A 25,510-nucleotide genomic window follows, 5' to 3' on the forward strand; every position below is an offset into this window, starting at 1 on the left:
GAAAACACATCTCTTTTTTGATCTCAACTTCAACAATTTAATATCCTTGTGACCCCAGAAAATCCTTCTAAATGACCAGCAAAGAAAACACTGAACTTCTGAGGCTCTAGAGCATCTCTTTTTCCTTCTTATTCTTCTCTTCCAGCCTGAATATGCTCCTGACTTCCAGGCTTCCTTCCAACCAAGCAGACTAGCATTATAAATACTTGGGTTCCTTGGGTTCCTCTATCTGGGGGGCTCACTCTGCCTAGATTACTTCTGGGGGTGCTTGCTGTTAAAAGCAAAATTCTCCTGGGATCTGTGTAATCTCTGATAACTAATTTGTAAACTTTACACCTCATTCAAAATCCTAGAGCATTGTACCAAATTGAACAGTCCAGTTTTATCTCAAGGTGTGCTAGGAAAGCACTATGCACATTCTTACTGTCGACATCCTTGGTTCTTCTTTATTTTCCAGCATGTACCTGGTGGATACAGTAGCAGTTACTTAGAAGAAAATATGAAGAGACCTCCTTATAAATCAATCAGACAAGACATTTTAGTAGTGTGGTTCTGCTTGTAGTCTCCTGCTATACCATCTTGGGACTATGTCACAGCCTTTGCACATGACAACCCTCTGTTGGTAATATCCCCTCTCCTTAATGTCTCACCTAATTCTCTTATTTAAAGAAAATTTTCATTTTTCTCAAATATATATGTACTTAGTTCAGAAGGTCATTCATTTCTACAAGGTATATTAAGGCCAATGACAGTCCCAGATTCCATTTTTTTTTTTTTTAGTTCCCTCACCAAGAAGCAATTACTTTCCACTCCTTTACCTTATTCTTTCAACACTTATAATTTAGACATTATTTCTTACTTTCCAGCATGTGGTTCTCTCTTACTGCCTAATCTCTAATACCTCCTATTCCCTATTCTCCCAATATGGTAAAATTATAGTTCTAAGGTCAGATCCATATTTAGTATTACATTATTATTATCATGTATACCAATTAGACCTGAGTCATGTGGTAAATTATGATCATGTTTTCTTACTAATGCAACCTGCTTTTCCCCCTTTGGATAGACTAATTTTCGTTTTTTCTTCTAATTTTTCTATATACTTTAAAGAAGCTAATCCTGAATATTCTGCCAGTTACCTAAATCTCTTCTTAATACTCCTACTCATGTCTGTTATCCTAAAGCTTTTGACTTCTGGAGGACAGTACTCTCAAAACATTCTGATCTGCTTCAGTCTGTATAGGGTGCTCTCCATACCCAATGTACTTTGGTTCTCCTTTGCCACCATCCCAGGATTCTCCTTGCCCCTATCCATATTGGATCCCCTACTCTTGTATCAAGGTTTCATTATCCTCTGCAAACACATTGTTCAATGAGATACTTGAACAGAAAAAGAAGGCTTTGTTCAGGACCATTTCAATGGCTATAATGACTATTGTAATAAGTTACTGTAGTACTGTAGAGAGACTGGCCCAACTCCTAATGTAGGAAAGGTAAGTGGGGTTTATAGAAGTGTAAGGAGAGTGGATAGAAAATTACTAAGAAGAAACATGAGCCATAAAGGGGAATTCTGGCTGAACTAACCTAAAATGATTCTTGCTGAGGACAGGCCAGGGTGATAAGACATTCTCAGGGGGATAATGGAGGATGAGAAACCCAATCAATATCCTGGATGATCAGATATCAACTGACTCTGAGAGGTCTTTTTTTTTCTTTTCTTTTCTTTTCTTTTCTTTTCTTTTCTTTTCTTTTTCTTTCCCTAATACTGGAGTTCTTGAGAAAGTGCATAGTGGGCCCAGGAGAAGGTTCAGAAGCTTGACTAAAGTTTAACTGAGCAAATAATCTTTGTCATCTCTCATACCTGAGATAATAATAATTTTTAAAGACTTTCTTCTTATATAGCCTCTTCATCCAAATTGCTTTATTTTATTTTGCTTTTTTGTTTATTTCTCTAGCATATGGATAGTTCTTGGTCATATTTCAGAGTAGGGAATATCATTTACTAGAAGCTCTAAGAATGATAACTGTAGGATGATCTGGCTGGGGTGACACTGGAGAACTTTTGATTTTAACATTGTATATTGTCTGAATGGTTCCTCCAGGATAGACTTGGATAAGTCATTTTACTTGTTTGGGTATTATATTAATGTAATTTGAAATAGTTAGAAAGATGAAGTCTAAATTCCTATCATAGCTCAGATATTCTGTTATTCTTGGTGTCTTTTATCCTCTTAAGTAGAATTCAGCAATATGATAATTTAAAAATCTATAGATCGAACTGCATTATTCATTCATGATTCAAATGGTTGTAATTGGCACACAAGTTACAATTCACCAAAAAATGAATGGAATTCTGTTTAATTAAGAATTATATTTTTGGCTTTGGAGGATGAGGCAGGAGGATCACAAGTTCAAAGCCAGTCTCAGCAAAGGCGTGTGCTAAGTAATTCAGTGAGACCCTGTTTCTAAATAAAATACAAAAAAAAAAGGTGTAGGAATGTGGCTCTTGGGTTGAGTGCCCCTGAGTTCAATCCCCGGTACAAAAAAAAATTATGATTTTAAAAGGATACATGATAGTTAATATTGTATGCTGCCCTTGCCTTTTAAGTCATGCCTAATTTTATGAGACATCAGGAGTAAAAACATTGAAATATGCCAAAGAATGCTATAATCTTATCATGGAGGGTCTGACTAAATCCTGAAAATCTTGGAAAATTGCATGAGAAAAATGATTCTATCACAAATTTTAGCTCCAATTCACTCTATGCTCTTTTCTAATGCAACTGGCTCTTGATACACTTTGCTAATGAGCACTGTGCTTTATAATAAATAAAACAAAAGTTATTTTAGACCCACATTGCAAAGGTTTCCTTCTTGCCCTCTGTGTATTGGAAGTACTCACAGACTTTTTAATGTTAGATATTTGTTGTTGCTGTCATTGTTACTGTTGTTAGTGTTTGCTTTTTTGTTTTAAGGATTTTGATCCTTGAAGAAAGGAGTCATGATTACCATTAGGAAGAAGATTGAGAATTTCTTTTGATTATCTTAATCTGTTTTTTGTTGCCGTAACAAAATATTTGATGTTCAATAACTTATAAAAAACAAGATTTATTTAGATCACAGTTTTAGAGGTCCAAAATGATGGAACCAGCATCTGCTTAACTTCTGGTAAGGAGCTCATGATGGAAAATGGAAAGGAAGCAGACAGTGTAAAGGAGAGGTGACCTAGTGGATGTGTCAGGCTTATTTATAATAACATTATTACCAGAACTAATCCATTTCTACCAAACTACTAAAAGTAATTTAAACTCAAAAGAATGACATTAATTCTTTTTAAAGGCCTCACTGCTGTCAATACCATTACATTGGGGACCAAGCCTTAGCATGAGGACAGACCATATTTAAGCCATAGCAGAAATTTCTAGATTTTTTTGTTTTGTTTTAGGCTTTTAAGAATAGTAGTTAGCCCCCGCATGTTTCCTCCCCCCAATTTGGGGACCTTATGCTAACATGCACTATTTCAGGTCTTTGGATGCTTCTATGTATATTGGAAATTTTAACTCCTAGTAGTATGTCAAAGTGCTAGTTGGCCTACGTTCCTTCTAAAGTGGTTTAACTGGGAAGAATGAGGACACAGAAAAATTTGATTCTGTGTCAATAAATAAAACACTAAGCCTTTCTGAGATTGGCCCAATATGCAGTTATATATGCAAAGCACATTTTATTTTCTGAAAAGATAGCCTATTTTTTCCCTTACTCTAACAAAAAGAAGTTTTAAGCCCATAATTCTTCAATATTCCCTACCACAGGCCTTAAAACAAAGTAATGAATCATTTCTAACACAATCCTTACCAAACATTACAGTTATTTTTGAATGCTATCCTTCAGTTCTCCTGGCCTCAGGTTTGATCCTTTGATTCTGCCTTCCCACAGAGGCATGCATGATTTCTTTACCTTTGATACCTGTTTTTATTGTTTTGTCTTCTTTCCTGGATTAACACTGTGTACTGTTCCTTTCTTCCCTATCTACCTTTGCCAAGAATTTTAAATTTCCTTTCCCCATTTTTCAATGGACTGTACCTATGGTCAGCAAAACCATCCCCTATGTTTAGCCTTGATTGCTAAGGTTCCATCTTGAGCACAATTTTTAAAGCCCCTTCTCAAAAGAACTTGGTCAAAAATACAAAAATCCCTTCTGGTATTTCTCAAAGTTTAAATGTAAGACAATTTAAGAGGCAAAGCCTGAAGGAAAATGGTTTGTTTTGCCTTTACAGTTCAAGCCTAGCAACTACCACAGGCCATTCATTTAAATTTTGAAGCTCTAGTATCTGTGACTTCCTGTCAAATTCTTTTAACTTCCTCTTGGGATTCCTGTCTTGGACATCTGGGACATTTTATATATATGTAATTTCAAAATGCAAATAACAATAGCAATAATATTGAAAGGATGTAACATCTACTGAGGACTATCTATGATCTTGATCACTTTTGTATGTATTCTCTCATTAAAAAGAAAAACCCAATAAGTTAGGATTTATCAGAATATTCATTTGAAAGAAGAGGAAACTGAGGCTTAGAGAGGTAAATAATTGGTCTATGCTCACCCAACAAAGCAGACCTTGAAGACTGGAATAACTTTTAATTCTTCCTGACTCCAATTCCTAGATTTTAATTTCTAGGAATGTTGCCTCCTTCTTTGCATCATGACTTAACATTCCAGAATGAATTCTGAGGTGTACTGTTTGGCTTCCTGTTAATGCAAAATTAGAAATCTTTTATTTTTGATACAATGTGACCAAGAATGTCCAAGCAATAATACTCTATGTGCTATACAATATTTTGCTGTTTAAGACATATTTTTAGTGTTTGACCCTCACATGAAAAATACAGTGTTGCCATCTACAAAGATGAAAGTTTGATTTTAGAGAAATCAAAGACCATGTTCAAGATCACATACAAATAAAAGAATTAAAACAGTAACCAGTCTTTTTACAACAACTTTGTCAGTGTTTTTTAACCTTGTTTTTACCCCAGCACTTCCCCTCATGCCCCACTTCCCTCCACTCCACTGACCTCTCTTCAATCCATTTAATTTACTTTCTTATTTTAAATTAGTGTCATGTGGATACACAAGATTCCAGGACCCACTGTGCCACATCTATGCATGCACATAAGAAAGTTTGGTCAAAATCATTCCACTATTCTTCCCTTATTCCTTCCCTTCTTCCTTCCTAATGGAAAAGGCTGTGTTGCTACTTATCATGACTAACTGCTCTACAGCATCTCTGATGTGGAATTTCATCTGTGTGCTAGCTTTTACTATTTTTCTGGAGGTGAGAAAAGGAATATAATGTGTAATATTTCCAATTTTTTATACACAAAAGAATTCTAGTCACCATTCACAATCTTATATGCCCAGAGAAAAACTGGCATCCTATAGAATTTTATGAAGAAATATCTCCTCAACCACCAGGAGAAAGAATCTCTAATGACATTAAGCCCATTGTTCCCGCCTTGCCCCAGCACATCAGAAAGTCAGCCTTTGGTGACTTCCAAGCCAGCATCTTTTGATGTGACATTTTATTCCACCTGGAATCTGTGCTAACTTCCATATCACAATTTTTTTTGTTGTTGTTTAGTGTTCAATTGCACTGTGAAATAATTTTAGTAGCATTTTTATGTCTATTTTGGGCACATCAATTTTTCCAACTGTTGCGGCAAAGCAGTGTGATTTCCTGAACAAGACTAGATTAAAGAGAGAACTTTTTTTGGTGATACCACTTCAGGCCGAACAGAAATTGACAACTCTTCAGTAGAACTCAGACAATTAAAAAACTCACGCACTGTACTTACTAGCTGTGCTTATGTAAAGTACTGGAGATAAGTTAGCAACACTATTCTTCAAATTACTAGAGCAGAATTTTACTTGGTATTTAAATATCAAAATCAAAGGTCATATTAACAAATTGCCTTATATGACTGTCAAAAGCAACAGCAAGGAAAAATCCACAAGAAATCACTATGAGGTAAAATTGTTATTATAATGACAATGAATGAAAGTATTCTATGCATCTAATCATCCCTTTGCAGACACTTTAAGACAGGAAAGGAAAGAAAAAAGAACTGGACATTTTGCATTCATTATCTAATTTTCAGTATGAGCTAGTAAGCTGGCTCTCAAAAAAAGAAAAAAAAATCTTTAGTTTATAGCTTTTCTAATTTCTAAGAGGAATATTCTTATCATTGGCCAAATTCAAACTGTCAAAATGATGTCACTGAATGCAGAGCTTAAAAGAAATGCACACACTTGTTTCTCATGAGTTTGGGGACCTAACTATAGGATATTACTCACTCCTCACAGCAAGGGTAGATGTTATTATCACAGATACTTAATCCATTCACCTGTGCTCAGAATGGCTGGAAAACTATAGTAGTTGAATTGAATTTGGAATTGTCAAATTCAATTTTCATACTTTTTTGTTGCATTTCCCCATTCTTGGGAAAAAAATGTATACAGTAATCACCTGATACTTGTAGGTTTGCTTTCCACAGTTTCAATTACCCACAGTCAACCATGGTGGAATATATATTAAATGTAAAACTCCAAAAATAAGCAATTCTTAAATTTTAAATTTCTTTTGTCACATTGTTATGATTTTTCTATTTTATTATTGATTATTATTGTTACTCTCTTGCTGAGCCTAACATGAATTGAATTTTATCATAGTCATGTATATCTAGGAGAATATATAGCATGTATATATATGGCTCATTGCTGTCCACAATTTCAGCCATTCACTGGGGATCTTAGAACATATTCCCTGCAGGTCAGGGGAGACTACTGTATATTGAGAGCCTTCCCTGTCTAAGCATCGAAGACACGTTGCTCTCATAATGAAAAAAGAAATGCATGAAGCCTCCAAACTTGACCCCGTGTTCTTCTTCTGTGTACCCACATGGGAAGTGTGAAAGGAATTTTGGGGGCTTCTAAAAGAGGTACAATAGAAAGAGATTTACTGAATTCAAAACCAAATTATACTGGAAAGGAAATATCAGATATACCTATCTATCCTCCGGTTTGTGTGTCTTGTGTTTGTGTGTGTGTGGGTGTATATATGTGTGTGTATACATACTTGTTAGGTTACCACTTAAGAGATTTGGAAGCTGAACCTGTCTGTAATGTTCTTGCAACAGGGAGAAGAATTAAATCTAACTTTATCCTTCCTTCCCTGTTATTCTACTGATAAAGTGCGAGCCCATTCTGATTTTCTAGTTGTCTCAAGAGGAATTTGATAATGCTACAGGATAAAACAACAAAGAAATGTGGCCCATTATCAAATCCCACCCAAGGTGATCAAAGGTGTTTCATTTTATTTTGATTGATTTCTCATCTGTTCATATTCTCTGTTTAATTGGAAGAAATTGGCAGAGAGTGCTTAGTGTCTAAACCTATTAGAATCAATTCCAAATTTTGTTTACCAAACTCAAATGGGTACTCAGGCTCATAGTCTTAAAAAAGCCTATAAGCTATACGTCTTCTAATTAGGTTACTTGGAATAAGTAGTTGACCTAAAATTGTGCCAAAGAAAAGTCTCACAAGCATTTATGACATTGCTTGGTAGATGCTCAGAGAGGTTTTAATGCCTCAGTGGCCTGAAAGAATGAAAGGACTTCTCCAAGTAGCTAATTTACCACCTGCCTAATGCTGTGGCCATGACAGTTACACAGCCAGTTGAAAAAAAAAAAAAAAGCTAAATTGCCTCTTTGCTTGCAGCCTCTGGTCAAACTGATCCCATCCCTAGGCTATTATGGCATTGTGGAGAGACAAGCTTAGAGGTTCATAGAATTGGAACCATGAAAATTTTGGTTTCTCAAAATGCCTGCTGAATTATGTAAATTCTGATTATAAATTCTAGGAAATCTTGATTGTATGAACAGTGAATGGGAGACAGATGTTGGAGAGGACTCTTTCCTGTGGGTCTTCAAGGCTGTGCTTCATGTTTCCCTTAGTAACAAGGTAAACAGAAACCAAAAGTGACTACCTGAGGAGTCATTGAGTTGGATAAAATAGGAACCACCACCCTTTATTCCAGAGACCTATGAGGTCTCTCAAAACTGGCTGATCATGTGGGATGAGCAGCTATGGCTACAGCAGAGGAGACTTACTGAGGTAGATAAGGATGTGGGCTCTTGAATTAGAGTTCTTGAGATCAAATTCTAGCTAAGTGAACTTGCACAACTCACTTAACCTCTTTGTATATAAGATTTATTATCTATCAAAACTGGGATAGTAATAGTACTAGAATCATAGGTTGTGTGTAATATCCTAGGAGGTAAATGCTATATAGATGCTCAACACTCTTAGCTCCTCTCCCCAGATAAAGCTGCCAGAACTGAGAGATGTAATAGACATTAGTATTGTGGCTGTATCTCCTTGGCCTTTTTCTATTTACATGCCAAAGAGTGCTAAGGGGGTATCAGCCCAAGGACCATTTCTTTACAGGTTGAACTGTGTGGAGGACAGGCCACAATTTCTTTAGAGTTAACTTTTCTGGAATAAGCCCCAAGCCAATGGCAGAAAGGATACCCAGCTTGGTTATCTTCCATTGAGATGAATCTGGGTATGCTCTATACCCTCTTCTAAAGTACCTTGATGAATTTGAGCTCCAGCTGCCCGCAGTGATAAATGGCTTGATAATATGTTCTTTGCTTGCTTTCTTTTCTTTCTTTCCTCGCTACTTCTCTCCCAACAGCCATATGTGGGGTTCTTTAGCATCTTTAATGGGCTAATGTTTTTATTCTTCTATATTTATATGTACAACACTTTTTTAAGTAAGAAAAAGTTCTGAACTTAAAGATAAGTGGACCCAAGCTGGTTCTCACTCACAGGATAAATGCACTTTAAGACAATTCTTAATTTATTGTGTGGAACTATATATACATCATTGTGGCAATTAAATAAATAATATACATAAAATGATTCTTCAAAGTTTTTATCTATTGTATCATTAGCAGTTTTCTCACTGGAGTCTTATTTTTTTTCCTTGAAATTTTCACCATTTGATATGCATTCTTCATTTCTAATTCTGTAGGGTAGCAGATTCATTAATATTAAAAAAGGAAATAACTTGGCAATATTGTTATGACCTATCTTGTGTTATTCAGTTTTGATTAATATTTCAATTTCAACTTTCAACAACCTTGTCTTCCTTGCATTTTGGCAGCTACCTGATGACAGAAACACAATTTAGATGTCTTGTAGCAAACAGGGCAATAGAGTTTGGAGCTGTATGTTTCAGAACCTGGTTTGTAGCTCAAAGTTACAAACTATAGTAGACATTTCAATTAATATTGTTAAAAATATTTCTTTTCCTATTATACGAAAAATTCATGGGCTTTTTGACAAATGCTTAAGTATGAGTTTACTAAACTACTAAGACAGTCAAATTGAAACTTCACAACTTTTTCCTGTCACTCAAAAATAACAAAAAAGAAATGCATATTCNACAAAAGTAGCCTAAAATAACATTTAAACAAATGAGCATTGGCTACATTCCAATAAATCTTTATGAGCATCGAAATTTAAGTTTTATAAACTTGCACATGTCATAAAATATTATTCCTGTGTTGGTTTTCTTTCCTCACAACCATTTAAAAATGTAAAGCCATTTTTAGTTTGTGGGCTCTACAAAAGTAGACAGTGGACTAGATTTGGACCACAAGGCTCATTTTGCTGGATTCTGTTCTAAAGAAAGGGTAGATGTAAACAGATGTGAAAGAAGTTTCTTTTTCCTTTTTAGTACTGAGGGTTGAACGTGGGGCCTTGCACATGCCAGGCAAGCACTCTATTACTAAGCTACATCCTCAGCCGTTTTATTTTTTTTAATTTGAGGCAGTCTTGCTAAGTTGCACAGGCTGGTCTTGAATTTTTATGATCCTCCTGCTTCAGCCTCCCAAGTATTTGGGATTATTGGCATATGACATGACACCCAGAAAGTTGTTTCATTTATTATTCTATGAAGTGGTGATTAGATAAGCACATTTCCCCATGTGCCCCTTAATTCCTCTTGTTCAAAGAAAAAATTTAGAACAATTACCACAAATTAGATAAACTACCATTTCATCTCTTCAAAATTTACATAGTTCTGACATTCAAAAGAGTCCACATAAAAATTTTGAGATCCAGCTTTATATTTAAGGCCTACAGACTTTAATTAATTTAGATGAATCTGAAGACTAAAGGAAATATATCATCTTTCAAAGTAGTATTTATTTGAAGTAACTAGTCTCTTTCGATGAAATTGACCTGAGAATTCATACCAACACACCATTGGGTTAATTTCTGCCCCCTACTACAACAAAACTATCACATGATACTGAAAACAGGCACACTTGAAATCAAATAAAATAATAATGTGTCAAAATATCCTGCATATGTGGGTAAAGAAACTGTTTTGAATTGATTTCTAAAAAAGACATTAAAAACTAATTTTGAAAGCAAACCATTTATGATGAGGGAAATATAATTATATGATTATAAGTGCACATTTATATATCTTCATTTTTAAGGTATTTTCTCCCTACTTACTATCTTTACCCTACTCATGTCTATAACTACGTATACTTAGATTTAATTGGGGTAAAATTTGAAAAAAAATTTGGACTGTTACCATAAACAAAATTCTTTCTTCTTATTCATCACCATTAATTCCATATGGCCAATAATGTATGCCGCGTCCGGCTAACGGAGCCGAGTCCGGCGAGGGACGGTGGGGTTAAAAAATACACAGGACACCAAGGTTCTTCATCCAGGAGGAAGCCTGTGTGCTCTTTATTGCCAAATTTGTTCCCCTTATATATCTTTTTAACAGCTGCGGGAATCACTAAAAAGTGAGGAGGGAAGAGTAATAACTGCGTCCTTGGGTTACCATCACGTCACCGTCCCCTATCAGGAGGCTCGAACAGGTCAAGATGTTCCCGAGAGACACATATGCTCCAGGCAGATAAACAGAAAACCGCAAGCCCGCGTCACAGCCTTGTGAGCTGGCCACATTGACATGCAGAACAAAGAACTGGGGGTTGAGTCCCCAGGGGCAAGGGCGGGCCTGCTACCAGCAAATGTAGATATAGATTTGTTGAAATGAGAATCATCCAGATACTTTCCACTCAGTGTGGTCTATAGACAAGAAGCCTCAGCATCACCAAGAAGTTTGCTGGAAATTCAGAGTCTTAGGCCCCACTTCAGATTCACTGGATGAAAAACTGCACTTGAACAAAATGATGCATTGTAGCATGCCCATGAATGGTAAGAAAGCATTCAGCTGTAGCAATGGTTTCAACTTTGGCTGTATGTCAGAATTCCCTGTGGGGCTTTCAGAAATCCCAGTGCCCTGGAGCCCTATCCCAGACCAATTAAGTCACAACATCTGAGAGCAGGGCCTAGCATCAGTGTTTTTTTAAAGCTCCCTAGCTAATTTCAATGTGCTGCAAATTCTGAGAACTGCTGGGTAGGTAGACTCAACATATTATCGCTCTGAGAAGAGTGCATACTCATTATCAAGTAGAAACCAGGTCCCCAGAACTAGAGGATTTATTAGAAGTGTTAAAAAGGTCAGTGTGGCATATATTAAAAGAGTAACTTTAGAGAACCATTTTATTATTTGAGGGATGGAATAGCACATCTCAAGCCAGGTGAAGAGTTACATACCCAATTTCTTTAGAATAAACCTTACAAATTTAACTAATTTTCTATTGTTACCAAGATTCCTTCTAATCTCAATGAAGATTCCTGAAAAAATCCTTCATGTAGAGTATTGATTTGTTGATATCTTTATTTTTTGAAGATGAGAATAAATTAGTGCTATTTGAGTTTTGTTAGAGTCAGCAAAATTTCAAGTGTTTAATTAGATTAACTGATCATTGAAGCTTCCTGTCAGTAACACCACTCAAAAATTCTTTTCGGTTCTTGGATCACTTAAAAAAAAACATTGAATTAATTCTCAGAGACAAATTCAAAGGCCAGTTTATACAAGAAAGAATTATTCAACACTTTATATATCACCTTATCATGGTTCCAGAAATTTATCTATTCAGTTCAGTGTCTCCTCATTAATAACATTAGTTAAGTCATGCCTTTAAATACTAATGGTTAAATTATCCCTTTAAAGGACATAATGAGACAAAATGTTCAGGTTAATAAATAGATAAATAAAAATAAAGTATAGGTAAGTTCAAGTAACTAAGGAGGAGTCTGTATAGAGTTTGACAAACTTTAAGTTGGGTCTTCTTTCTCCCTGTTGCTAATTATGCATCATGTTTGAACCTTCCCACCTCATCTCATCCTGTTTCAGGTTCCTGGTACTAGTTTATCTCCTCATTGCAGAGTTTTACGTTTCTGCTTGCCATTGCTCCACAGCCCAACTACCATATTTCTATTGCTCTAGCTGTTTCTGTGCTTAATTGCTAATTTCACAGACCTGTGGAATGCTGGAAGTGCAATTATCCTCCAGTGTAATTGCCTTCTGCAAAAATTGCCTCCCACAAAACTGCAAAAATTGCATTCTGTTTGGTACTACCTGTGAATACCTATGGATGCCTTTTCAGCCACTTAGAAAGGTATTCTGTAGACCTCCCTGGCTTTAGTTAAGAATTAAATTGTATCTTTGGTTAGAACACCCCCTCTAATTAGCATCCTTTTTACTATAGTTATTTCAGGTGCCCATTATCTGACATCCCTCCTGGGTATAGCAGTTGAGGTTAAAAAATGGTCTGATTGGTATCACTTGGGAGCTTTTGTTTAAATATTTCATGTTCACTTATAAAAAGTTACACTCATTGAATAGTTCCTGAATTCCTAAGTATCACTGGAATACAAATGTGACAATATGCAAACATTATTCTTAACATTCCATTATATACTAATTGACCTTCTTCATAAATATAAACAGGATCTACTGTGTGGGAGGTAATATTCCAGATTCTGTGGAGAACTGAGTGATTCAAAAAGGGTTTCCTGCTCTCTAGGACCCCAACGGTAGGAAAAGTATACAAAGAACTGTTATCCTAAGTCAATGCAATGGGAACTCAGAGGAAAGGAATGGTAAGAACAGCCTGTTGATGTTCGATGAAAATGAACCTGAAGCACCAGGATGAGATGGGGTGTGGTGGCTCAAAGATGATGCATAATTAGCAACAGGGAGGAAGAAGACCTAATTCAAAGCCTATCAAACGTTTCACAGTCTTTTCCTTAGCTAGGGAGAACCAATATACACCAGAACCCATGAGAACTTGAACTTAACCTATACTTCTATTTTTAATGAACTACTTAGTACCCTGAACATTTTATCTCATTAAGTGGGCTTAGTTTTTTTAAAGGCATAATCATTAGTATTTAAAGGTGTAACAACTAATGTTGTTAATGAGGGGACAGAAAATCACTGAACTGAAGGATAAGATTAGAGATGGACCTCAAAGTGGAGCACACTTTAAACAGGTAATCCTCAGGACAAATTGAAACAGAGTTAACATTCTTTTTTAAATGGTCATGACTGTATGAAAATTCGACAGAAACAGCCATCACTTCCCTGTGTGAACTAAAGCTAAGCATTTATATGGTTGGTAACATTATATGGTAACAAATATTCCTGTTTTCCTTTGACAGAAGTAGAAAGGACACACCCATCAAAAGTGAAGGGAAGAGTCAGGGATGCAGCTGAGTGGGAGACTCTGGCCTAAAATGCATGAGGCCCTGGGTTCAATCTCCAGCATAGCCAAGGACTCATATATATGTCACAAATGGAGAAAACCAAACTAGAACAACTGAATAGAGCCCTGCTGTCCTAATTTGAAATCTGTTAAAAGAGCCCTAGAATTTCATTTTCCTTTAGTCTGAGTTTACAAAGAGTTCACTCTACTTGGAGAAATCAGGGACAAATCAAAAGGAATTTTGGGTCATTGTTGAAAATGTTCTAACTAAATCCTTCATTGACTGATGACAGTAGTGAGTCAGCAGGAGGTGGAAACAGTTCCTTTGTAATCTTTATAATTCTTTGAAATAATTCAACTTTCTGTTCCAGAATTGTTTTTGGAGAGGAGGCCTGGGAGAGAGTGCAGATGGGCTTGACTTAAACAGTACTCTTATTAAAAGTGTACATTCATTATATTTGCTGCTTAAATTATCAGCAAATGAAAATATATTGTAAGTATCTCAAACTAATTATTTGTTGCAAAATAATAACAGCTACAGCTGTTCTCCCTTTAATATTTAAAAGATAAAATATGTTCACTTAGATATGTGTATCTGAGGTGACATATTTTCTTTCTGTGGCACTCAATGTCTCTGATGTTACAATGTTTCTTTTTCATTATGAATAGACATCTATGCTGGCTTTTTTTTTCTTTTAAATTTATGGAACATATGCAGTACCCACTTCACCCAAAGCTATAGAATAATGATGCTATTATTGTAGCCATCTGTCTCTTCACATCAGTGTCTTCTATGGTTTTATAGTCCAGTTTTAGGGCTCTGTAAGAAACAATGTTGTTTAACATTAATACCTGCCTTCATCTGACAATTTACATCTTTATTTGGAGTCAGTTCCTGAAAGCATCTACCCCCTTTAAGGATGCAAGGGTATAGAGGAGGGAGGGATAACAGCTGTCTTGAGGTAGATGGAGTAAGAGCTGCCTCTTTTGCTCCACTTGACTGACGCCCAAAGGAAGGGGTGAGTCAATCTCCCACTTCCTATTATAACTCTGCATTTGCAGGTTCCCACCTTGACAGGCAGAAACAGTTCCAGCCAATGCTAATTTGGGTAACATCTAAAAGGCTTGCCTGACAAGGCAGATTCAAATTATGAAGCAAACCCCTCACATACTGAGACCTTGTTAGCTAGATTAGTGGCGGATTGGCTCCTTGTGACAGCTTGTTTGCTAGAGGTGAGCTATCTGCATTTCCAATGCAGGCAGGTTATATCATCATTTAAAGAAAAAAAAAATTAAGATGTCGTTTTTCTTGTTTGTCACAGAGTTCATGTAATATTCCCTCTCGATTTTCTCATTGTTGACTTCAGAAATAAATAGCAGCAAGTGTGTACCTTTGAGTACGACAGCTAATTTTGTTATGGATGAACAGAGTATTGTGACAAAACAGTGGCACAGCTGTCATAACAGCAGTCACACATTAATCATGACAGTGACAAATAGCATAATTACCTTATCTGGAATTCCTAGCATGCACACTCAGTATGCCCGACTGTCAAGCGAGCATATCACGCATGGTTTAATTAAAAAGACATCAATACAGGTTAGTTAGACAAGGGCTAGAAGACATTGATCCAAAATGAAAATAAAATTATTTATAGGTTGGTGTTTAGGGACACCCAAAGACCAATTACTTAGCCGACATGATAATTTGAAGCTATTTCCTAACTGGTCCTTCTCAATGTGTATATTACATGGTAAATTGACTGCCCCAAACTAACAGCTCTTCTTCCATTAACATTTGATCTCCTCTTTTTCCATTCTCAGCATGGGTTTTTGGGAGCCATCTTTATATTCTGTTAATTGACGAAGGAACTCTATTGATAAATATGTAATTACCAGTGAACTAGTTGTGGCCAAGTTACTTTGTTAACTTGTTTCCCAAGGCTGGTACTGGGCAGAAGGAAAATAATATTAAGCAGAGTGATTTTTTTTTAATTTGGAAATTCTTCCAAATTAAAAAGTGTAGTGAAATAAAAGCAGGTGAGACTGGGGTTTGAGCCTAGAAATGACATTCTCTTACATGTGCTTCATTTTAATATATATACCTGTATTCGTGTGCATATGTGTGTCACATCAGTATGTATAAATATGCACATATGCCAAAGATATGTATATTTCTGCCCCCCTGGTATTTTAAGCTCAACAACTCATTGAATTTACTGATTGAATTCCTGGGAGCTGGTTCTTGAATTGCTCTGAAGCTGCCTCGATGAAATATTAATGAATCAATTTCCATAGACATGGACTCATTATCTTGCTGGATGCCATTGGAAAACACAGTCCTGCCTGCGGTGTCCTTCCACCTGCCTGTGACATGATTTGATTTTCTCTTCCTTTTTTTAATTAAATAAAAAATTGCTATCAAGAAATTTTTGATAACTTTGGAACATACATTTTCATTTCTCCTCTTAGGCACCTAAATGGAGGAAAGATATTTAAAATAAATTTATGTACCCCACTTAAGTAATATATTGAAAAGTGGGACCTTGAAACAAAGGAAGAGGTGGCCAGCCAGTTCTGTGGCCACTGCAGTGTCCTTTGAAAATGAGGAAACTGTTATTTTTCAGAACAACCATTTTACTTTGGGAAATGTCTATATTTTGGTAAGCTTGGACCAATCATTTAATTGTTTACAAAGTTATTAACTTTGGAAAATGTTACTAAACACAAACACTTTTTCACTTTAAGACTGATAGAAAGTAGATGAAATTACTCAGGCTGTGTTTATGAGATGCCAAAACAGCTGGTCAGAGCATGAAAAATTCTGTCAGTCAAGCAGTGATTATCTACATACTATATAAATAGCTGGTTTTAGGTATTCTGTTTTTGTTCTCCAAAATTGATTGGTTTCTTGTGACTTATACAAGTCAATCCAGTGTGATAAAATGCACTGAAGTATAATTATATGAAACAGAAAGTTTTTAGCTTTCTTCCTTCCCATTCATTCTGTTCCAATTAAAAAATTATTAGTTCTTGCTTTGGGAACCATCCACACCCACTTTATAGAACTCTAAAACATCCACTGGCAAATGATTACCAGGTTTTCACCATTTTGATTTAGAACCAGTAGTATATCTGAATGTCACTTAATCTGATGACAATATCACCTTCTCAACACATAAATACTATATGATCTGAGGACAGCGTCTTCATTTCCAAATATATGTTCTTTTAGGTAAAAGTTGAACATTCAAGCTTGATCAAGGAATCTTCTCAATTATAAGGCAAGGAAGAATTATTTTCATTTTCATTGAGAGAAAACCTGATTTGTTTGTGGCTTACTGTGCTGATCTCATTTCAGACTGGATCTTGGGAAACCCACCTATAATTTAGCTCCTTCCCTTCCCTAGACTGAACTGATAGATATTCCTCTCTAGGTATTAATAATGTAGGTCTTTGCTTGAAATGTTTTGATGAAAGTCATGAACACACATGAGTTTGTGCGCACACACACCCACCCACACAAAGAGGGTGGGCAGGGGGAGACCTGAGCATAGCACTTTGGCATATAATCCCATTAACTGAGCAGCTCATCTCTAGAGCCCTGGAATAAATATCTCCTCCAGGCAAACAAGGTTAGAAATTACCCAGGACTGCCAAGAGGCTAGACACCATTCTAGATCTTTAATCTTTAATGTCAGGATTAGGTTTCTATTGAAGCTAAAGGCAAAAACCTAAGTTTCTTTAGAATTAACTCAAAATCATTTATTCCGCTCAGAAATATCCAAGGAAATCTTAATAAAGAAGAATTGCTTTTGATCAAGTCATAACTGACAAGTGACAGGAAAATAAAAGTAGCTTTAGCCTTTCTGATCAAGCCATTTACAAAGAATCTCTCTCCCTGTCTTCACTGTTTCTGATATTTTTTGTTTCAGGGCATTTATTTTCTGCTCTGCATTGCTGCTTTTTATGTGGTGTCACCTCTCTTAGCACATTGCAAGCTCTTTGAAAGTTAATTCAGTGTCTAAAACTCCTTTTTCATCCTCATGGTGTCTAGGGTTTTGCCTATATATTGTAATTAGGAAAATAATATGCACATCATGAATAGCAATGTCATTGGCTTCAGTAATTAAAACAGGGTCATGTTATTTGCCTGAAATATCCATATTGTTTCTTCATTTCAGCTTGACTGAATTGCTTGACTTAAATCTTTAATAAAGTCAAAGAATTTATTTTTAAAACAAGTTTTCTTTACTATTTCTTCAAAAGACAGTTCTATTTCCCTCCCATTTCCTGCCTACTAATATTATAACTGGCCTTTTACATGAAGATTTTGTTGATTTTTGTTTCTAATAGAATGGAAATATGGATCCTCTGGCTGAGATAACACCCTCACTAACTTACATATTATTGAATTTTCCTGACCTTAAAGGGTCTTGTATATATTATGCAAAACAATATTTTACATAGCATATAATGTAAAGTTCCTGATTGTATTATCCATTCTAAATGTGTTCTTTACACTACTTAATGAAATACAGTGGTATATGTTTACCCATCCTGAGAAAATTAGTGAAACAAAGCTTATTGCTCTCTGCATCTCATCAGTCCTTGGATCTGTGGCCAGATCTTTTACTCTCCATGCCTCAGAACATTTCAGTGGCACTTCCTTCTTCTAACAGTGACAATCAGCAGGTTTTTCACGTTAAGAACTAGTAGCAGCAATTGTGTTTATCTCCCTGACTAAGAGGTTTCCTATTTATCTTCCCTGAGGTGGTGCCCATGTGGCTGTCCTGATATTGAGCAGCTGGACAGATTACACCCTGGAGCCACATCTGCGGACACATAGATCAACACCATTTTCATTGCCTTGGTGCCCAAGAAGTTTATCTTCTGTCAGTGAGATTTACTGTTTTCTTCATGAATTGTTAAGGCCTTTTCTCCTCCCATGTTCTCTTTCCTCCTCCACCATATTTGGTTTCAAATTATATTAGCATAGTCTGTTCTAGATTGTTAATAGCTGATTGATTAAGGGCTTCTGACCTTATTAATAAAGATTTTCAGTAGTGCTTCTGTAGAGGAATCTTGATCACAAAGAGTATAACAAAAATATTTCACATAGAAAAAGATGAATTTATTGATTAGTAAGCATCAATAGAGTTGTTTTTTATTTGCCATGCCTGAATGTACAGTAAAGGCACTGCTTGGGATGTTGTATCACAAGGACTAACTTTTGCTTACTGATAATGCTTGAAATATTAAGACAAAATCTCTGAAATTGATATTCATTTTTATGTTTGTAATACACTTTCACTAAGACTGTCTTCAGTGATTCTCAGTAGAACCCTGCTAGATAGGAGGGAGAGAGGTAATGATTTTTCAGTTTTACAGATTGGAAAATCAAAGTTCAAATAGATGAGAAAATCGCAGTCAGCTACAAAGCCAAAACTCACATCCAGGAAATCATGTTTACATTTCAGATTCTCCCCTTTTAGTTTTATGCTACCTCCAAATCATTCTCCTTATGACTCTGATTTCCAGGTTTTTCTCTCACCTGTCCCACAATCTGATTCCTTTTCAATCTTAAAAATTCTATGAGCTTTTGACTTAATTATGACAAAATATATGTGGGTTAATGCAACTTATCTATCCATTTGTCTAAACTGTAAAGTGAAACATAAAAGGGGAGGGACAGTCCTTTTGGAGTATTGCTTATGTTAATGGTTTTTCATCTGCCTATACATTTGAATTACCTGAGAAACTTTAAAAATAATTAATGATGTCTGGATCTGACCTCCAGAGAGGTTGATTTAATTGCTCTGGAGCTGATGTCCAGACATAAGTATTTTTTGAAGCTCCCCAGATGAGTCTAATGTGTATCCAGTGTTGAAAACCACTGGGAAGCTTGTGCAGTGGTGCATACCTGTAATTCCAGTGGCTCTGGAAGTTGAGGCAGGAGGATTCTGGATTCAGCAACTTAGTGAAGCCCTAAGCAACTCAGTGAGACCCTTTCTTTAAATGAATATATTTCTCTAAATGAATATATTTCTCTAAATGAATATATAAAAAATATCTGGGGATGTGACTCAGTGGTTAAGCACCTCTGTGTTCAATCCTCAATAGAAAAACTCTGGGAAAGTTTCTTATCTTCACCCTTTTTGGAACCTCCCCTCTCCTCCTTTTTCCCCTACCATATTTTGAGAAATGCCATGGTTCATCAAATACAATCAGACTTCTGCATCTTGGCCAAATTAATAATGTTGCTCTAAAATTTGTAGTCTGAATCAAGTATGTGTGTATGTTAGCCTTGGCTACTGTGGGAGAAGGGAAAAGAAAGGTGTTGTGGAAAGAGATTTTGGGTAGAGACATTCTATGGCATGTATTTATTATTACTAGAATGCCGATTCCACAAGGACTATCGTTTGGTCTGTTTTATAAACTGCTATTTCTCTATCATGTTGTAAAGTATAGAGCTTTGTAATGTTTTGAACAACCAATAAAAAAAAGAAAAAAAATATTTACTAATGAATACTTCCCCTAAATATCCATCACCTACCCTAATATGGGGCTAACTAGAACTCTGAAATTTCCCCATCCTGAGGGAATCTGAATTTTAGTGTCTATTCTCACTGTTTCTCCACTTAGAAGACTAGCCTTTGCATCTCTTCCTCCTGTCTAAATCCTGTTATACTTTAAGGTCTAGCTTTAACAATCTTTATTTCACAAGCCTTTCTAAATATCTTTTGAAATGTTATAGGCCATTACCTATATTTCATTCACCACTGCCATTTCCCATTGTTGATCTTGAATATACTATAGCTTTTTATGTGTCTGACTTCTTCCAGACATGACTGATTTTATCTTTGCGTCCCTCCCAGTGCACATGGAAATGTCTCAATACATATTTGCTTGAATGAATGACCATTGCTTCTGTATATGAGGTTCCTACATTATACAATGATAAGAATTTAAAAGCATTTTATAATGTTTTTGTTTTATACTTTGAAGTTTTGGAAATAAGCCCACATATAATATCTGATTTTTCTCCTCAACCAATCCTAAGGAATGAAATAAATGTGTACTATCATTTTATTTTTAAATATTTATTGGTTCTTTTTAGTTATAAATGACAATAGAATTCAAATATCTTGGACTGTATCTTGTTCTAATTCAGACCTTAATATCTCTCCTTCCCCTTCCCTCTTCTCATTCCCTGCTTCTCCCCCTCTTTTGATCTTTCTGATATTTACATAGTTATTTTTAATTAATTACTATGGATTTATACAATGGTGAGACTTGGTGTGGTATATTCATATATATATATATATATATATATATATATATATATATATATATATATGAAAGTTATATCAGAAATGAAAAGAGTTGATACATGATGATATAAAGTGATTCACTCAAGGTTTCACCCAGTCAGAGGTAGAGTGTAGATGGAATGTCTAAGTTTCCAGCTCCTAGACCACAAGCTTTGCTAAGAAGCAATGTGCCTTCTCCAGATTGGGTGAAAAAATTGACACCTTTTCTCTGGTGAATTTCCATAGTCCATATTATAGACTACAACTCAGTTATAAAACCAAAGTTCACATCTGAAGTAAGAAGTGGAGAGCATCCATGTAAATTTTGATATAAAGATCTTTGCTTTTAAACAGAGTACAATTCAGATAGGTTAGTTCTTTTTGTCTACATGACATATGGTACACCATGTTTTTCTTATTTCAGCATAACATGACTTATTTATTTTACTTTTTGCATAGCCTTCAATTTGTTTATTAGGTGAAAATCCTGCTAGAAAGAAAGATCCATGTTTGTAACAATATGAATACGTAAACAGCCTCTCTGTGGGAAACATCATATTCAAAATAACCAGTAGAAAAGCAGTGAGAACCTAATGGTATGCAGATTCCCAGTTGGTTTTCTGTGTTTATTTAAAAATAACTTAAAATCTTGCCCTTATATATGGAGCAGTTTCTAGTCACCAATCAACAATCTGAACCTAGGTACAGAGATTCTCTTTGTTAATACATGTTAGTCCAAAGGAATGATGAAGGATCCATATTAAAGGACCTGAGGTTTTATTTTTCACAAATATATTATACACACATCAATGAAAACAACATTTTAATCATGTGGGCAAGACTCACCATTGATTTATCCGATGGAATTAAATAATCCTTTCTGACAACACAATGGGTATAAATAGTTCTTATTAATATCATTTAAATTTAATTATTATATATTTTAGCAATAATTTGTGAGAATTTTGTTCAATTTCAAGTATACCCATTTTTTAAGGAAAACAAAACAATGTCAAATATATTGGAATAAAGAAAAATTATGTTTTAGTTTGTATAAAGATGTAGTTAAATAGAGAATTATGCTTGACTGTGAGGGATGAAGAAGCCTTATGATACTTTTTCATTTACATAAATATAGTTCAGGGAATAATACTAATGAAGTGGATGTGAGGTCACCTAGCCACCTTAGGAAAAGGTTACTACTTTATTTTAAGTAGCCTATCAGTCATTATGAATTAATGTTGTATTCTAGGTGAAGGCACTAATCATAATAAATTCATTTTGTATTCATGAGGGTGTCAAATGTACACCCAAAGGAATCTTCTGTCATTTGTCAGTATGGAGAGAAAAATTAAAATATGACCTATTCACAATCTCTTTGCTATGGCTTATACTGGGATACATGTTGTGGTGCTGATGGACATGAAATGCACATGGGGGAAAGCTGGGAACCTCCAAGGGATGTCAAAGGGTCAAGGGGGTACCTGAGGCAGTGCTGTGAGTAGAAATTCATTAGCTCTCAACAGAGCTGCCTTATTTAACTCACTACTTCCAAAACCTATTCCTGTCTTGCATTTAAGATAATAATATTACCATCACTTTATCATTGCAAGGATGACCTAAGTACCTTCCTGGGAGGTTTGTAGGTCCCCATAATTCGAAAGAGCATTGGCCATTATACAAGAAAATTTTTTCTCCCTCACATCCTTTCCCCCTGTTGGCAGTATTGTAGAGAAATTCCTCTTCTTTCCTCCTCTCATGGAATCCAAAGAAGTGATAGAGATGCTAGGTGGGTAAAATAGCAAGTGTCTTACCTTTAGAAATGTCTCTGATGAATACAATTAAATATATTAAATGATTTGCTGATTTATTATTTTGAATATTGTTATTGCTATTATGGACACCTCTGTTATAAAAATGAGGAAATGTAGTCACAGATTGGAAATACAAAAAAAATTGCTTAGTACTATATTTAATTACTTAAACAAATTGCCTATGGTTATAAGTGGGAAAGTCAGCATTTGAGCCAGTATTCTGTTTCTTCATCATTCTAACAATACCTACTATATGAGATTGTTATGAAGATTAAGAGAGGTTAGGAATATAAATCTCTTAGAAGAGTGTCTAATTAATGTTAGCTAATAAAATTAATTGTATGATTTGGAGTAAGTCTGCTCCCACCCCAACCTCATTGGGATTGAATTTTTCATCAGGAAAAGGGGAAAGTCATTGGACTTATAGTTCTTTTTCAGTTGACTCTGATTGGCTCTTGCAACAAGATAGCAATTAATGTCATAGGCAGGGATCCACAGCTTCTCAAGAAGCCCTTACTGTCACCATTGCTCACATATTTCTGGGTCCTACAATATTTAACTTCCAAGTCCAGTACTAAGCAAGTCTCTGTATTTCCTAAAACTCCTCAGAGGTAGCCAAGGAAGACCACTGTTTTATGTGGACTCTGGGTCCTAGAGGACCTACATCTCAAAAAGTTTCTCTATTTTTAGTATCAAGTAAGAACTCTTGCACAGCATTTTCACCTTGAGGCCTAAAGGGATAATTTAAACACCATGGAGTTCATTTTTCTCATCTCATCATGCTTTCTCTTCCTTTCCACCAACAACTCTCTTTGATGAAATAGAGACATACTTGTATCAGAAGGGCAGGATTCAGAAACAATGGAACTTCAGAACTTCACTCTGCTAATCCTAGTATCCCTTTCATGCTCACTCCTCTTCCAAAGATTCAATAGCAGAGAACTAACCTGAGGCAGTCTATGTGTAACAGTTCATTTCTCTAGCAAAAATGTCCTATGAAGTATTAGATCAAATGAGAGGAAGTAGGGCTCAAAGGACTTGTCAAATGACTAGAAATATGATTATTAGTTCTTTTTGAACCCCAGCTTTGCCAACGAAATTTCTAACTGGCTTTAGTTAAGATACATGTTCATGCTGTTCCTAACCAAGTAGAAATGACTTCCACTCATATTTATGTATATTCAAATACCATTCCATGCACAGTTGAGCTTCCCTGGACTCTTTCTTGGTTTAGTATATACCTAATAATTTAAATCTTAATAATACTCTGATTTGTATTGTTATTATTTGGCAGTCTAGATTGCAAGTTTTTATAAAGTAGTGCACATGTCTTGATTTAAAAAGCAATCTGGTATGATGGAGAGAACACTGAAATTTATCTCAGAGGCAGTATAAATGTTTTCAAATCAGAAGCAACTTCATCAGTAGGTAAAAAATTGCAGGGAGCTCTGATTGGCACCACAATTTTTATCTGGGAATATTGAAGTATGGCATTCATATAACTTTTTTGAATGACATTTTTAAGAAACATACTGCCTAAGGTGAAACAATATACTCACCCCATTGTTTATTCTGTTTATATTATATGAATATCTACAGATCAATGAGGATTATTATAGTTTAGATATGATATCTCCTAAAAACTCATGTGTGAGACAATACAAAAACATTCAGAGGTGAAATGATTGGGTTATGAGATTCTTAACCTAACCAGTGTGTTAATCCACTTGAATGGATTGACTGGGTGGTACCTGTAGGCAGGTTGGGGGGTGGCTGGAGAAGGTAGGTCACTGGGAATGTTCCTTTGGGGCTTATATTTTGTTCTGGCTGAGAGGAGTTCTCTCTCTCTCTCTCTGCTTCTTCATTGTCTTATCTTAAGCTGCTTTCCTCCACCACATCCATCTGTCATGATGTTCTGCCTCATCTTGGGCACAGAGCAATGAAGTTGGCCATCTGTGAACTGAGACCTCAGAAAGCATGAGTCACAAATAAACTTGTCTTAAATGTCTAAAATTATACTTGTCAGGTCTTTTGGTAGTAGCAATGAAAAGCTGTCAAAACAAGGATGCTGGTAAGGAGGGCTCTGTAAGCAGTTTCACAAGAAGGTGAAGTAGAGAGAAGTGAGATATCTTGCTCAAGGTCATTCGTAGACTCTATAGCTTAGCACAACAAAGAAAAACTTTGTGAAATTCCCCTTTCATTTATTTCATGTAAGTAGTCCCTTTACTTCTACAAATTAGATTGATAGATAGCAAAACTCTTCAATACACTTAAAAATCCACTTTAAGCACAAATTTTGTTAAGGATTATTAATTTAAAAAAATTTAATATCTTAGCACATCACTTTTTATCTTTATATCGGATAATAAAATGAACAAATCAGAACATTTGGAAGGAAGAGATTTGAACTGAAAATGTTTAAAGGAAGACAGTATTTAAGAGGTATGGACACAATTAACCAGCAACAAAGGAAGCATGAAGCATCTTGAGATCAGCCAAAGTACAAAACCATTGCTTTCTTTAAGCCTGGTGGGCAAGTGAAAAGAATGACATTTCCAGAATTTGAGGGAGGGATTGTCCAATAGAAATTATGCATGGAGAAATACTGCCAGCCAATGACACTCAGAATTTGCAGGATTGGAATCCTGAAGAGAATTGTGGCATAGAGAAATGAGTCAG

This window comes from Marmota marmota, unplaced genomic scaffold (assembly GCF_001458135.2).
Source record: "Marmota marmota marmota unplaced genomic scaffold, marMar, whole genome shotgun sequence".
NCBI lineage: Eukaryota > Metazoa > Chordata > Mammalia > Rodentia > Sciuridae > Marmota > Marmota marmota.